This window comes from Cupressus sempervirens, chromosome 9, assembly GCF_028749045.1.
Source record: "Cupressus sempervirens isolate cs-2001-9-10 chromosome 9, ASM2874904v1, whole genome shotgun sequence".
NCBI classification, from domain to species: Eukaryota; Viridiplantae; Streptophyta; class Pinopsida; order Cupressales; family Cupressaceae; genus Cupressus; species Cupressus sempervirens.
This window is the reverse complement of record NC_143126.1, coordinates 675,087,749-675,103,226: the sequence shown is the minus strand read 5'-3', so window position 1 is coordinate 675,103,226 and position 15,478 is coordinate 675,087,749. Positions and strand designations below refer to the sequence as shown.

Sequence of the window (15,478 nt, the reverse complement as noted above, 5' to 3'; positions counted from 1 at the left end):
AACTTTCTAATGAAATCATTATCAGTCAAGGTAAATATGCTATTGATATTCTTAAGAGATTTGGAATGCTTGACTGTAAGCCAAATATGACTCCTATGGAATCTAATTTGAAGAGAATTCAAGTAAATGCTGCTGATTCATAATTATTTGACTGTACTATTTACAGACAACTGATCGGTTCTCTCATGTATCTCGTCAATACAAGGCCTGATATTTGTTTTGCTGTCAATACTTTGAGTCAATTTATGAGTGAACCTCAGAAATTTCATTTCACTGCAGCTAAGCATATTCTGAGATATATCAAAGGGACTCTTCAATATGGGGTGAGTTTTTCTTGTTCTAATGATTTGAAACTTCATGGGTTCTCAGATTCTGATTGGGCTGGTTGTACTTTGGATAGAAAAAGCACTTTTGGTTTTTGTTTCAGTCTTGGTTCAGGCATGATTACTTGGTGCAGCAGGAAGCAAAAATGTGTAGCTCAAAGTACTGCTGAAGCTGAATATGTGGCAGCTTGCTCAGCAGCTCGTGAAGCAATTTGGCTTCGAAAACTCATAAGTGGATTATTTGAAAAACCTTCTGATCCTACTACAATTTTCTGTGATAATCAGAGCTGCATAAAAATTTCTATAAATCCAGTTTTTCATGACAAGTCAAAGCATATAGAGATTAAGTATCATTACTTAAGAGATGGTTCTTCGGAAGGCTGTGGAGCTGAAGTATATCAGTACTGAAGATCAGACTGCTAATATTTTTACCAAGCCTCTATCTAAGGTGAAATTTTGTTTTTTCAGAGAAAAATTAGGAATGGTAAATCTTAAGACTTAAATGGAACTAAGTCTGGTCTATTTAGACTTATCTACTATTATTTTTTGGTGTGTGATCTGATAAATATTGTAAGATCAGCTATTACAACTCTTTCACTATGCGATAGTGAATATCATGTAGAGAGAGTCCATGATATTATCATGTTGAGTAAATCCGTGATAAGAGTTGTGTGGAATGTTGAGAGATTCCATATCTATTCATGTTGAGTGAGTCCATGAATGAAGGATTAGCTGTGAGTCTTACAAATTTGTCATGATTGATCAAATCCAATAATAAATAAAGTTTTTTTTTGGGAGACATTTCATGATTTTAATCAATTTGAATTCTTATGCTATTTTAATTTCACATAAGCTAAGAGGGAGTGTTGAATTTTCTAGCTTATATGAAATTCAGTATCTTAATAATTACTCAATATTAAATTCGAGTGCTATATTCGTATGGAGATTTTTTTATTTCTTTTTGCAGGATATATTACACGGGACCTGCACATCTATATTTATCATCGTCTTGGCAGTTATTGAAATGAATCATCTATCTTTACAGCTTGCGGATTTATATTCGGCATCGTCAATATATAACTAACGAGTCTTTAGAACTGATGACTTCTGGTCTTCTTCAGTTTTGTCACTCCAAGTCGTATATTCATATACGCTTTGTTCTTCCTGGACGTGGATCGGTTTTCTTGATTCAGTTTTAATATACGCTTTGTTCTTCCTGGACGGGTATCGTTTTCTTGTTTCAGTTTCAAAAGGGACCTCTAAACTCATGTGAGCCGAGTCCTTTATATATGATATTCGACTTCTGGTAGTGTGGTCGATTTCTATTTTTTAATCATAGCTTATTTCATATATATAGCTCTGATGCATTAGAGTGGACATAATTTTTTAATTCAGACATCAAGTTTGAACTATGTAACAATCGCTCTTATTCAATAAAGATCTACTTTGAAGGCTGGGTTGTTTCCCTCTGTTAAGAGGGTTTTTCCCAGGGTATATGGTTATGGTTTCCTTATATGTTTTCTAGTCTATTTTCCAACACAACATTCATGATAATGTGGCTTCTATTTGAAGCTCAAAGTACATGCATCAACCTCTTGACCTTCTTGTCCAAGGTTGTTTTATACTGTTATTGAATGAGATGTCAACCTTTTGAACTTCTTTCTTGAGGTTTCCTCTAGAAGATTATCAAACTCCCTCAATATAATCCTTGATGGTCAATTTAAACAAATCCTCTAGATGGTCACTCTGTCATGGAAGCTTACTCTTCTCATATGATCTTTGATGTAGCGCAAGATAGGAGAATCCCCAAAGGAGATGTCCTAGCCCCCAACAAATAACCACACAATGGAAGATAAACAACAATGCAAGATTTGAAGCCAAGTCACAATAATTCATTCATAGATATAACTGATTACATGCAATGTGTTGGGTTGTGAGGCCTTCCCAGTTATGACCAAATATAAAGCAAGTAATAGTTCTGCAAGATCCCTCAAGATCCAATCCAAACCCTAGCTAGTCCAGATCCACACTATGGTAGAGACCTCCAAGGAAGATCCAACTAGTACTTGCAAGCCCACCAAGCAATCTCCTTGTTTTCCAAGCCTCAGCTACTAGCCTTCTCAAAATTTTGCTCCTCTACCACCTCCTCTTCTCCAAGATGGATGAATAATGACTAAAGACTTCACCATAACCCTTACTTATACCAATCTAAGCCACAAGTCGGCCCAGAATGCTTAAAATTAAATATCCCTTACATTAACTACTTGAGGGGCCACAAGTCGGCCTCCAATAGGAATTGAATACCAAAAGCCTTTAAAGGCTTATTATAATTATTAAATAGATCAAAATTAACTACCCAAGACCCAAATAGGTCCATTCAAACCTACTAAAATCCCTTAATCATGTAGGATAACCAACTACTCCAAGATGCTCTTGTATCATATCTCAATCATGGGATATATAGCTCTCTAAGAGACTCATGTCATGTAACATGATTCACATACAGTTGAAGGTGCTAGATCCAATACAAGCTTCAACCTACTGTCATCATTCGACCTGCTAGATAATTATGTGACCATTTTGATATTTGAACAAAATTCCATTGTAGTCTGCTTCCTCTCGATGGAAGAATCCCTTTTATTTCATAATACTAGATGTTATTACCCGCGAAGATGCCTCAACAATATTCCTAATGCATCATTCTTCTCTTATCCCTGCACATCAACATCCTTGATACTAGTTGCTCTAATGAAGGTTCATATGCATCATATCGAAAAATGGTTCATATTTGAACTCTGATAGTGTCCTTCCTATGAAATATCTCGTCTATAGATGGTTCAAATGTAAATGGACATTGGTTATTATTCTTCCCCACAATGTAAAATTCCTACTGATTCCATTTTCCAGAGTTGATTCCAATGATGACCTAACATTGGAGTTTTAGTAGTCACACTGCTATAGGAGCTTGCACTTTCCTACTACTACATAAGGTCCCTCTCGGTGGGAGAACCCTCGTGTCAACAAGGAAAGTGCTTTAAACAACTTAAAGGAATAATACTAGATGAGGAACAGTTCCAAAAGAAAAAGTAAATTTTATCAATGAATACAACTAGCTAATGATTTTGTTACTTTCCATTGAGAGTCCCTTCCCTCTAAACTTTCGTGAATGAAGGAATAACATCATCTTGAATAGCTTCATCAACAATTTGTGCATCTATTAGGGAATTAGCTTATTCTTTGTAAAAGTATATTTGTATATCTTCATCATGGAATAGACACAACCTACATGAGATCAAAGTCTCGATCTTTGGCACTAACTAGGTGGTGAAAAGTACTACAGTTGCATTCACACAATTCCCACAAGCACCAAATGATGACCGAATAGTTATAGAATTCGAGTGACACTTCTTTGAACTTTGAGCTTTGCTCCATCTCTTGAATCGTTGCAAGGTTTGGATATTGAAAGTTCATAGGGATTCTTGTGCCTAAGTAACACTATCCTATGTTAGTCACATATAGAGCTATAGATATTCCAAGTGAAGCATCCAAATAGGGGCAACATCTTCCTTTGTCTTGGTTAGAACATGCAAAAACAACTTCCATCTCAGGCACAACTTTCATTTGTTGTTAAAATTTTGATTCTATTATTACTATTTTTAATTTTTTTTTTTCTGTCATCTATCTTGCTTATGGAGTCACATCAACTTCAACCAGATTGATTGCATTTTCTAATCTGCTCAAAATCTCTTTGAAAGTTTCAAATCAACTCCCACTTTCTTAGCATCAAATATTTCTTCATTTGAAGGAGCATGTTCAGGTTGATATAGGGAAAAGGACCCCATCATGGCTTCTTCATTATTATATTCACACTATTGAACAATGTGAAGAGATTTTATAAAAGGTTGGAGCTTGTGAAAGACTAGATGATGTTTCTCCAATAGTTATATCATAATTGTAACGTTATCTTCTAAGACATTATGCCAATGTTGCTCCAGTTACTATAAAAAAAATCAATTTAGTATATTCTTATCTTTGCTTTTGAGAGCATCTCCAACTTTTGATGCTTTCAGTGAAATTTCTAGTTATGGATTTCATTTCATATGCTCAAAATTTTACTGTCTAGCCTTAACTTGGCGATTTAATAAGGTGTTCAATCATGTTTGCTCAATATTTGACTATATGTGCAATTTGGTAATACATGCATTTGTCCTTTTGTAAGATCGACTAAGCCTTTCCATGCAAGAAGTCACAGACAAATAGGGCTTGATTCCATATAACCAGAATGTTTACGCTTTTTAATATCAATGTTTCCATCACCTCAATACAAAATATGAAATCAGACCAATCAATTTCCGTAATCCGTTTATGGCATAGGTTGTGGCACGAATATCACCCTGTAGTGCAATTTTGTCTCTTGATCTTGCTTCTCCATTTGGAGAAATTGCCGAGACCGAGTCTGAAGAGAAGAAATTCTCGACTTCTCCACATCTAGTGGCCCATCCCTATCTAGACTTCACATAACCTCCTCCATCTCACATATTTGTTTTGGACGACATGTAGATGTTACGTCAAGTTCTGTAAACCAAGACCAATAGTTCACATGCATTGTATCTTTGCAACTGAAAAATAAATCAATAAACTCTTCAAATATCTATTGGATCTTATACTCTTCGGACCAGGCCCAATGACATCAAACATTGAACATTGAGGACATTGCGATCATTAAGAAGAGATCGATATTCCATCACACTTCTCTTGAACCTACCTCGTCACCACAACAAGTGACGTTAGATTTCTGACATGGCATTCCAGAGGCAATCTGATCTTGGCGTGCAACATTGCATTGAAATTCATCTGATAGGGTCATCGATGAATAATACCATTTCCTTTCCTTTTATACTCCTCTTCTGATTATTGATGTGAATGTCACTATTACAAAATTTCTATGCTTAATAATAAATGGTTACTATAACTTGTCACTATTCAACGATTGTAATCACCCGACAACTCTTGCAAACTCCCACAATCAGACATGTCAAGCTTAGCAAGAGTGACCATATCCCCAAATCCAGCTGGTAATTGCTTTAGATTTCCATAAAAAATCAAAGTTAATTTCTGTAAAGAGCACAGCTTGATAAGAGATTTGAGCAATCCTGTCAGATTGTCACAGCTGATCAGTTTTAACCTTAGCAGGTTGTGTAAATTTGAAAAACGTTTTGAAATTCCATCACTATTGCAAGCCCACAAATCCAGCTGGTTTAATGAACAATAAATTTGGAATTTCATCAATTCCATCTATTCAGCTATGATTGAGACCAGTAAATTTGAGCACTTCTAGATTTGGAAGATTTGAAGAATTGAGAGTCTGCTTGCCCGATTGTGTGATCCACTATATAGATGATTCAGTATGAACAAGCTGTTTACCGTACTGGTAAAGAATTCAACACAAACAAACAATGGAACAGAATATAGCAGAATTATATTCGCATATGCTAGAACATATATTAGGCTTCATAATATTCGCAATAGTAGATGATTGATGATTTACAATGATCCTAGACGGGATATAAATACTACCGCCGAACCTTTCCGAAGTAGTCCGTCGGCCACAACATTACATCCGCTACAAACTATTTACCTGTCGGCTACAAAATACAAAACACCGACGACAGTCAATCCATCGGCTACAGAAACACCACCGGAACCATCTAGTCAGCTGACACCATCCCCCCCAAAAAAAACTGTCGTCTCCTGACGACTAACAAAATATCTGAGACAAATTAACAACCAAAATACATTAATGAACTAACTGCAACAAGAAAAATTTGCTTCTGCCACATCACTTTTACATTCATCCTGTTGCATTTGTAGTCTCTGCTAACACAATACTGTCTCCTCAAGCTGACCTTGATAGCCACTCGTGTTGCTTTCTCTGTCCAACTCCTCGGTACCCCGAGCCAAGTGTCGCTGCACTGCCTCCAACTGGATGATCAGCTCCTCCCGAGCTTTCTACGCATCCACCAAGACAGCCTCACAGCCAACACCTGCTCTCACTGCCTCTGGTACACAGAAAGTCTATGCCTGCAACAACTTCAACTCTTCTCAACTGGTCAGACTCTTACGGCTGATATCTGCAACGACTAGGGGACCAGGGGGCAACGCCCCCGGCGGGGTCGAGGGGCAGCGCCCCTCGCCGCCAAGACCAAATTAACACTCCAGAACCCACATAAAAATGCACGAAACACACTGTTTTTGCCATTTTCTGCCAATTCTAGACTCTTTTTGGTAACTACTGCTGCGTCCCCTTCCCTTTGGCATCATCTGTTACTCATTCCGAACAACTTGAATCTGTCGTCGTTTTTTTTTTTTTTTAAATTTTTTACTTGCTCGCTGCTATGCCTCTTTCGTATTGTGCCGGTCCCTGCCAAGAGAATGATATTAATTCCTCCGAGTTGAATTTGTCCTTCAAGCTGAACTCGACCAACTCCGCGAGAGAACTAAGAAAAACTTGCATAAAACCATCCGCAGGACAAGAAAACTCCGAAGAAGACAAGCGTCCGCTGCGAACAGAAAAATCCTTACGGTAAGGATTCGTATGCCGCTTCTACATAGATCCACTCCCAACAGCCCGATACTGGAGCATTGATGCCAACACCCACAACACTGCCCCCGACCTCGTCTATGGATTTGCGGAACTTTCTGCACCAACAATATCAATCACTATGGAATCGCAGAGTAGTATGGGCAGAGAGAAATGTTGCTCGAGTTTGCAGCAAGAACAAACGCCGAGAAGAAATCTGGGGAGAAGGCCGTGTGGTCGTGGGAATCAGAATAAACAATCCGCGGGCAGCCAAAAAAATAGCCTTCCGCAGGAACATTAAAAAAACTCCACAGGAATGCTCCGCGGAAAGGTTCCGTGGGAGGTCCAAACAGTTGCCCGCGGGACACAGTCCGTGGACAAGCTGCCCGTGGGCAGACAGTCCGCGGGACCTTGCCCACGGCAAATTTTTTTTTTAAATTTTATTTTATTTCAATTTTTTTTAATTTTAATTTTTATTTTTTCCTTAAAAAAATATACAAAGCACCTCAAATTTGCCTCTGACCGTCGCCATTCAGCAACGACGAGGGAGTCCCCTTCTGCGACAACGACAGAGTCTTCCTGGCACCATATATTTTGAATTTGGATCCGTTGACTACCGGAGGTACCTTCTGCCCGTCCAAAGTTGATAATCTGATTGCTCCATTGTCGTCGACCTTTCGAATCTAATATGGTCCAACCCATCTGGCCTTAAAGTTTTTCAGTTTAATTTCATTCCGACCGTTGTACGCCTTACGTTTGTTCTGTGCCACCTCTGTCGCCCACTGTGCTTGCGGTCATCGCGCAACTGGATTATTTCCTTGCTGTCGGTGCCCTTCCACTAATTTTATGCTGCGGTGTAACCTTTTCTTTCCGCGCGGTCCATTCACCATGTACCGGACAGTGGGATCTTTCGTTTTTCTGTGTTCCAACTGTATGTTCTTCCCCTCAACTTCAGCCATGGCGGCTTTTCCTTCTTCCACTTCCCTGCATTCCTCCGGACATTCATTTTCTTGTGTTTTGTCATGTTCGTTGACCGTTAGTTCGTAGTCTTCTATCTGCCAGTGGAACAGGCCATTCACCGAGTCCAGGTCGTCATCATTCGATCCGCCATCAAGTCTCAATACTCCTTCTAGTTCCATTCTCCTCTTTCTTTCGTCGTCACTTTCTGAATCTGACGATGCTACCTCCTCACCAACCATTTGTGTATGCAGGTCAATTGTGAATCTTTTGCCTCTGTGCTCCATTGATAGGGTATTTCGTTTCCAATCATGTTTTACTTTTGCTTGCACCAACCAATCCCGTCCCAGAATAGCATCATATCCTTTTCTTTTCAATGGAATGACTACGAAATCCAATAAAAATGGTTGCATACCAATGGTTACCGGTTGCGCCCTCAAGGTTCCTAACGGTTTGATCCTGTGCTGGTTCGCCGTGAGCAAGTGGAATGTAGGTGGCCAAAGCGTCGACTTTCCCAACTTCTTCCAGGTATCCTCCGGTAAGACATTTACGCCGGACCCTCCATCAACAATTGTCTCTGTCAAAACATTTCCCAAAATCCCCATCTCGACAACCGTCGGATGCGAGTGCCAGCAGCATTGGGTCTATTGTCATGACTTCCCTATTGTCCCTTCCTGTGTCCTCTGTTGCTTTCGAAAACGGTGTATGATTCAGAATGGCCGTCCGTAATTGGGGCATTGTGAGGAGGTCACTTATCTTGACCGGTATCTCCATTTGTAAGATTTGTCGTACAATGTTTTGTTCTGCAAAGTTTTTTGCCAAGGTGCCGGTGATGTCCTTCAACTGAGATGTCCCTGCCGACGATGCCTTTCCAATTTTCACCTGCATTTCCCCCAGTTTTCTTTTTTCCTCCGCTTGCCTCCGTGTAATTGCCAAAACCTCCTCTACATCCGTGCCGACATTGGTCAAGTTTACTGCAGACTTTGGACACTTGGAATCTTCGTGATCGTCGGGTCCGCACCATCTGTATAATAATTTTGGTGTGTTTGCTGTTGTACAATCCCGTGTAAAATGACCCCACAAATTACATGTTCGGCATTGAACAATCGGCCGTCCATTTGCATCATACTGGGTTCGACTTCGGCTCCCATTATTATTGTTATTGTTTGCATTGTTGTTATTTTGCCCTCTGTTATTATTCCTGTACCCTCCGGATGTGGCACTTGCGCTATTCGTATTTCCGCTACTGCCCGACGGGGAAGCCTCCTGTGCGAGAAACACCTGCGGAGATCCTCTTGTCTTCATGTTAAAGGGGCATTCTTTTGTCGAATGGCCCATGATCTGACAAATGTCACATAATTGGTTCTTTGGACACGATCCTTTAGTATGACCGTCGGTCTTACACTCCGTGCACCACAGCGCACTGCCTTTTGGCTCCTTCTGCATGTTTTTAAACTCCATCATGCGAACCATATCCTTCTGTAGGGCACGAACCTTTTTGCTGCTGCCTTCGTCGTCGTTGCTATCATCTCCGGTAGGCTCGTTGTCATCAGAATCAGATGAGCTAGTTTTCTTCTTCTTTGTCTTCTGTTCACTTTCAAGATCCAGTGCTCTGTTATACGCGTCCACATATGATGACGGTGGCACAATTTTCATTTTCCTCCGCAACTTCGAACGTAGGCCGTCCACGAACCATCTTTTTTGCAATCCGTCCGCCGGCTTGCTTTCCATTTTGTTTATTAAGTCTTTTAATCTCCTGGTGTAGACGCGGACAGTTTCGTGCTTCCCTTGTTTGGTATTGAAAATCTCCTCTATGATTTCATTATCATCCCGTAAGAGTTTAAATTCCGCCAGGAACTCCTTTTTAATGTTATCCCAGCTATTTAGCTTTTGTGGATCCGTATCCGAAAACCAATCAATCGCCACACCCCGTAGGGTTGCTGGAAATTGCCTAACCCATTCATTAGCATCTGTGATTCCGTTTGCCCACCAGATCGTCTCAGATGTCTTACAATGTCGGATGGGGTCGGCGGTACCATCGCCTTCAAACTTCGGCAGCTTTTCTTTGGGTCCTGCCATCACAACACTAGAGGTCTACACTCCGGCACCGGAGGTCTGAACTCCCACATCGGAGGTTTGCACTCCCACACCGGCGGATTGCTCTCCCACACCGGAGGTGTCGACAGCTGCGAACCTTGGTGAAGAAGAAGGATCTTCTGAAGTTGTTTCCCGCGGAAGTTTATCTCGGACGAAGAGGTCACTCCACGCTCGTGCTCCCTCGGCACTGCGAGCCGTGCGAGTTGATGCTCTTCCGTTTGAATTTTCTTCCCTCGGCGAACACAAATTCAAGAACTCTTCCCGTGCTTCTTCCACCAATTCCGTCCACTGCCGAGTCTCCTCCAACAATTCCTCCGCACTCCTGTTTCCATCGGCAAGCTTTTGGAATCTTTTTCGGCGGTTTGCCTGCTGTGCCAGAATTAAATGTTCTTGTGCAGTACGGATTTCATCTTTTCCCTTTGCTTTATTTCGATCCTTGTTAAGCTGATTTGGCATTAATCTTCATTCCTCCCACCTTCCAGATTCATAAGGCAATGGCGGCAAATGTTTACCGTAGTGGTAAAGAAATCACCGCATACAGACAATGGAACAGAATAGCAGAATTATATTCGCATATGCTAGAACATACATTAGGCTTAATAATATTCGCAATAGTAGATGATTGATGATTTACAATGATCCCAGACGGGATATAAATACTACTGCCGAACCTTCTCGAAGGAGTCCGTTGGCCACAACATTACATCCGCTACAAACTATTTACCCGTCGGCTACAAAATACAAAACACTGACGACAGTCAATCCGTCGGCTACAGAAACACCGCCGAAACCATCCAGTCGGCTGACACAAGCTTGGGTTTTGCCGGATTTGATACCATGTTGAAGTATTGATACAGTGTTGAGATACTTGTTTTCTTTGAGTCTGAAATCACTGATTCCAAAGGGAGAGAGAGCATTATTCAATTTGGATGCTTCTCTTGGATGATCAGTTGGGTATTACTATTGTTACAAAAAGACATGTAACCAAAAGACATGTCATGAGAGGACATGTCTCATGTCCGCTCATGAGATGACTTTCTACATAAACAAATATTAATTATATCCTAATCGGATTTGTTAAGACAAGCAATTATTACTTAGGCCAAGTTACTGATCTGCATGTGCTATAATAGATTATTGCTCAATCTAAAATAGGCTCAACATGTTTGAATATTATTATGCTCGAAGATTGCTTGATCGATTCTATGCATGGATATCAGATCATCACTCAATCTGTATCAAGAGAAGATGAATATGCAAATTCAGATTTTAGTAAGCTTACCGTGATATATAGAGTTTCGATTTAATGCAAGAATGATTGATTTGTTTCCAAGGTATATAAAATGATAATTCTTATTTTGCAAAAGAATTGTGTATGTGTGCATGTATGTTGGTGTACATAATGAATGGACATACATACACACATGCACATATATAATCAATACAAGTAGTCATCGTTTTATCTGACCAAAGCTACTATGTATCAACAATAGTCTCTCTCTTATATGTATTCCACTATGTACAATAAGAGCTATGAGCCGTGATCTTTTCCTTTATGTTTGGGGATGTTCTTGCAAGAAATAAACAATGGTACATTAAGCATGCTACCAGAATATTGTGCAGGACTCAATCTTATGACAATAGCTCCAAAGTAGTTTTTGATCTAGGATTCGTCAAGTCATATGTTGATCACGTTGATAAGGTGAGGCTATTGGAGCAAGATATCTTCTATGGATTGGATTATGAGTATCCTTCTATACCAAGAGGGAGGCTGAAATTTCATTAGAGTAAACCTTGAATTTAATGTCCCTAGTTAGAACATTGTGATTTTATACAAAATTCTTTGAATTCCCTCTTTCTATTTATCATTTGTGCCCAACTGTTTACTTTGTCATAATGTATGTATGGGATTTAATTTGTGAATTGTATATATCATCATTATCCTTGTATGATCTTCTATCAATCCTCACATATACACACCTCAGATGTATACCTCAGATATTCCACTAGATCATTTAGAGATTCACATATTTGTCATTCTGATATTTATTCATTGATATATATATATATATAGATAAAATCCTCTAAAGTTTAATTTATGAGTTTCAGAATTTTAATGGTTGAATTCTATGGAATAGATTTCTATCTGAATGCTATGAGATAGTCTTTTATGTAGTATGTATGGCTGATTTTCTGTTGTACAACTCTAGAACCCTAATAGCTTATGGTGGATTAATGGTGTGAAATTCAGTTCATCGATGCCTTACATATGCTTCTTGCTATCTATTTTTCTTCAATCACATTTTCGAAATATATATACCTCATGTCATTAGAACTGAAAAACTTTCTCTATCCTTTATGATTATGCTGGTATATTATCTTCTTATGAATTTCAGTTTATGTTGTCTCATTGTGCCTTGCTCCCCAATGACCAAATTAATGGTGATGTACTTTAAATTAGTCCACAGTTCCATATGGTCTCTTTTCATAATATATGATAAGGACTTTCTATTATTCAGAAGTCTATTAGTGTTTACCTGTTAAGCAGTATTACATTGGTGCATTCGGAAAGCTCTCTTCTCGTGAAGTTGGTCTGGATGTTGAGTTCCCAATGGGAGTTTGGGATCTTTTCCTTATCCTTAACTTTCCTTCTATCTTCTTGTATTTGTCTTTACTTTATTGTGAGAAAGGAAAGAGATGCATACACATGCCTTCCTATAATTGACTTGTTTCCATTCTTTTTTCGTTATTTTTATTTAATTCTCCACTGCTCTATATTCCTTCGATAATTATGATTGCTATGTATCCTATTGTGATTATGTCCTCTTCTTTGAACTTTCTTATAGTTTCTTACAAGTTCTTCCTCATTCATATCGGGTAGAATTCTTTGAGTGTCTCTCTCCTCCAAGTACTTCGTAAGGGATAAGATAGTTTTATACAAATCTTTCGTGATCCTCCAAGAGAGAAATTGATTTTCTTTTTATATTTGTTATGATGAAGGGGTGCTTTCCAAAATATACATCTCTTGCCTCTTCCCCTTAACTTGTCCCTTAAACAATGTTTCAAATATATTTTAATTAGTATATTATTGTTCCCTTAGTTATCAGTTTGGGAAAAGGCAAATCTTATGCATCCGTCCATTATTATAACTAATGAATCAATTAGTATTTACCAACTTATGATACAATTTTCTTTTTGATCACTGATTTATTTGATTAAGCCCTGACTGATATTAGACATTTGATTTTTTATTATTTTTGGTGCTCGATATTATTTCAATCTATGATGATGTTTGATGGAGCACATTTATATTTTCCTTGCCTTTGCGTATTGGGAATCACTTGATTTCTCTTCCTAATTGTACCAAAGATGGCCAATTTTGTCAATCCTCCATCGATTCTGATATGATCACGTGACTAATTGTATTCAATTTTAACTTCTATTTGTATTGATAGTGATATTAATATTGTTAATCATTATTCATGCTTGCCCCTTATTATAATATAGGTTTTATTGACTATAGAGTTGTTCGTTGGACATATATTACATATGTAAGAAATATTATTATTAATTATATTGTTTTAATATTGATAGCTATAGATTAGTAACAAATATTATTAAATTCTCTTTTATATTATTTATTATCATTTCTTATTTTAGAAAATACATCTTGTTATTATTGTAATTATATTAAGAATTCAATATTTTTATATTAAAATATTTTATTGTATTAATCTTATATTATATTATATTAATCATATCATTGTTTTGATTGGGGACATTACATTGAACGAGGAGGTTAGGAGGTTAATGCATGTACTTGAAGATTTAGAAGGGAACCCCATTATCTTGAATATCCGATGTCACCAAGCTAGAGGATAAATCCACAATTTAGTACATTCACTCACGGTACTATGAATCAACATATGCTTCCGCGATAGAGGGAGTAGGTAGAAGATATACTTCACTTGACATTTGAGGATCTTGGTCATATTTATTCAGAGGGAGTAGACCATGTTGAGATGGATTCTCTAGTGATCATGAAATTGTAGCAGTCAGAGGAGTATGATTCATGAGATGAAGTTCCATGTATGTAGAATGAAAGACCTTTATGCGAATGCCTAAACCATAGATGGATACTTGTAATCCTATTCATTCAGAGTACATTATCTCTAAAGATCTCACAACCGATATTTTCTCCAAGCCTTTTGCTAAAGTGAAGTTTGTACGTTATTGTAGAGAAGCTTGGAATTATGAATTAAAGCCCTTATTGATAGTGAGCCTCATCATCGATGATTACTTTAATATGCCCTTTATAAGAGAGAAGTTTGAGGTGAAGACCCTTGTTCCACCCTTTGGTAGTATCGATCGTGAATTCACCCTTTGATATGGTTTATGATGGATGTCATGTGAGTTACTAGATGATTTTATAGAAACATCATGAAAGGTGGTGATCTTTCAATGATGTTTGATTCTGGTTACTATTGTAAGGTGAAAACCTTAATAGTACTTTAACCTACTATCATGATGGATGTCATATGGTTGATGTCTATGGGAGATCATGATAGTTCATATCTTTTATGTAATTAACTAAGCAGTGTGCAACTATAATAAGTTATAGTACTAAGATATGTCATTGTGGTTACTATGAGATGTAGGTTCTGTGGATATGCCATGAGCAGATAGCTTCTCTAGTACACATAATGAGACATGATGTTAGTGCACATACCAAGAAAAGATATGAGTATGGTGAATATCATATGGTTGATATTCTTGGGCATACCATACTCTTGATGATAATGTGAGGTAACATCAGCACACTGTGTTGTTTATGTGGATAGAAATCATCCTCCCTAGCTAAGTGCTAATGATTGTAGCTTCAATCGGATGATTCCAATCGATGAAATCAAATGTTTGAATGACCTATACACCTTAAATATTTGATATCTATCCTTCACTATTATTATCATGGAGCATTATTATTATTGAAAATAATTTATATATATATATATATATATATATGAGATACATTATACATATATATAAGTTATTATCATATATTGTAATCATGATAATACATTGAGCAAATATCATTTGTGATATATGTTAAAGGAATAACTAATGGGAGTTAAGATATTAACAAGAGACATGTCTTTTTATATCATATACATACTCATTGAAAGAGTACCTCGAAAGTTGAAACACACAAAAATAAGTAAGTGAAAAGTAAAGTTACAATAGTCAAATATAACATATCTCAGCAACGTTAAAATCTGACATATATAAATCTCCTCAAACTCAACAACTGATATATATTTAAATGTTTCTTTTCTTGCCATTATAATATCTATGTATAATAGATTATATTTGCAAGACTCTTTAATACTTTAATGAACAAACTATCTCACTATGGAGGATAGAGTTGAATACATTGTTGGAATGTGATAATGTTATCCATTATCTCTATGGAGGCGAGGAACAATTTTATTTTATTAATATTACCAAAACATGAATCTACAAA

The 15,478-nt window shown here is 37.6% G+C and overlaps 1 protein-coding gene across 16 annotated transcripts in view; it reads left to right on the top strand.

The window, feature by feature from the left end:
• LOC149540536 (uncharacterized) overlaps positions 1-15,478 on the top strand; it is a 205,459-nt gene that overhangs the window by 148,863 nt on the left and 41,118 nt on the right. The window lies entirely within an intron of this gene.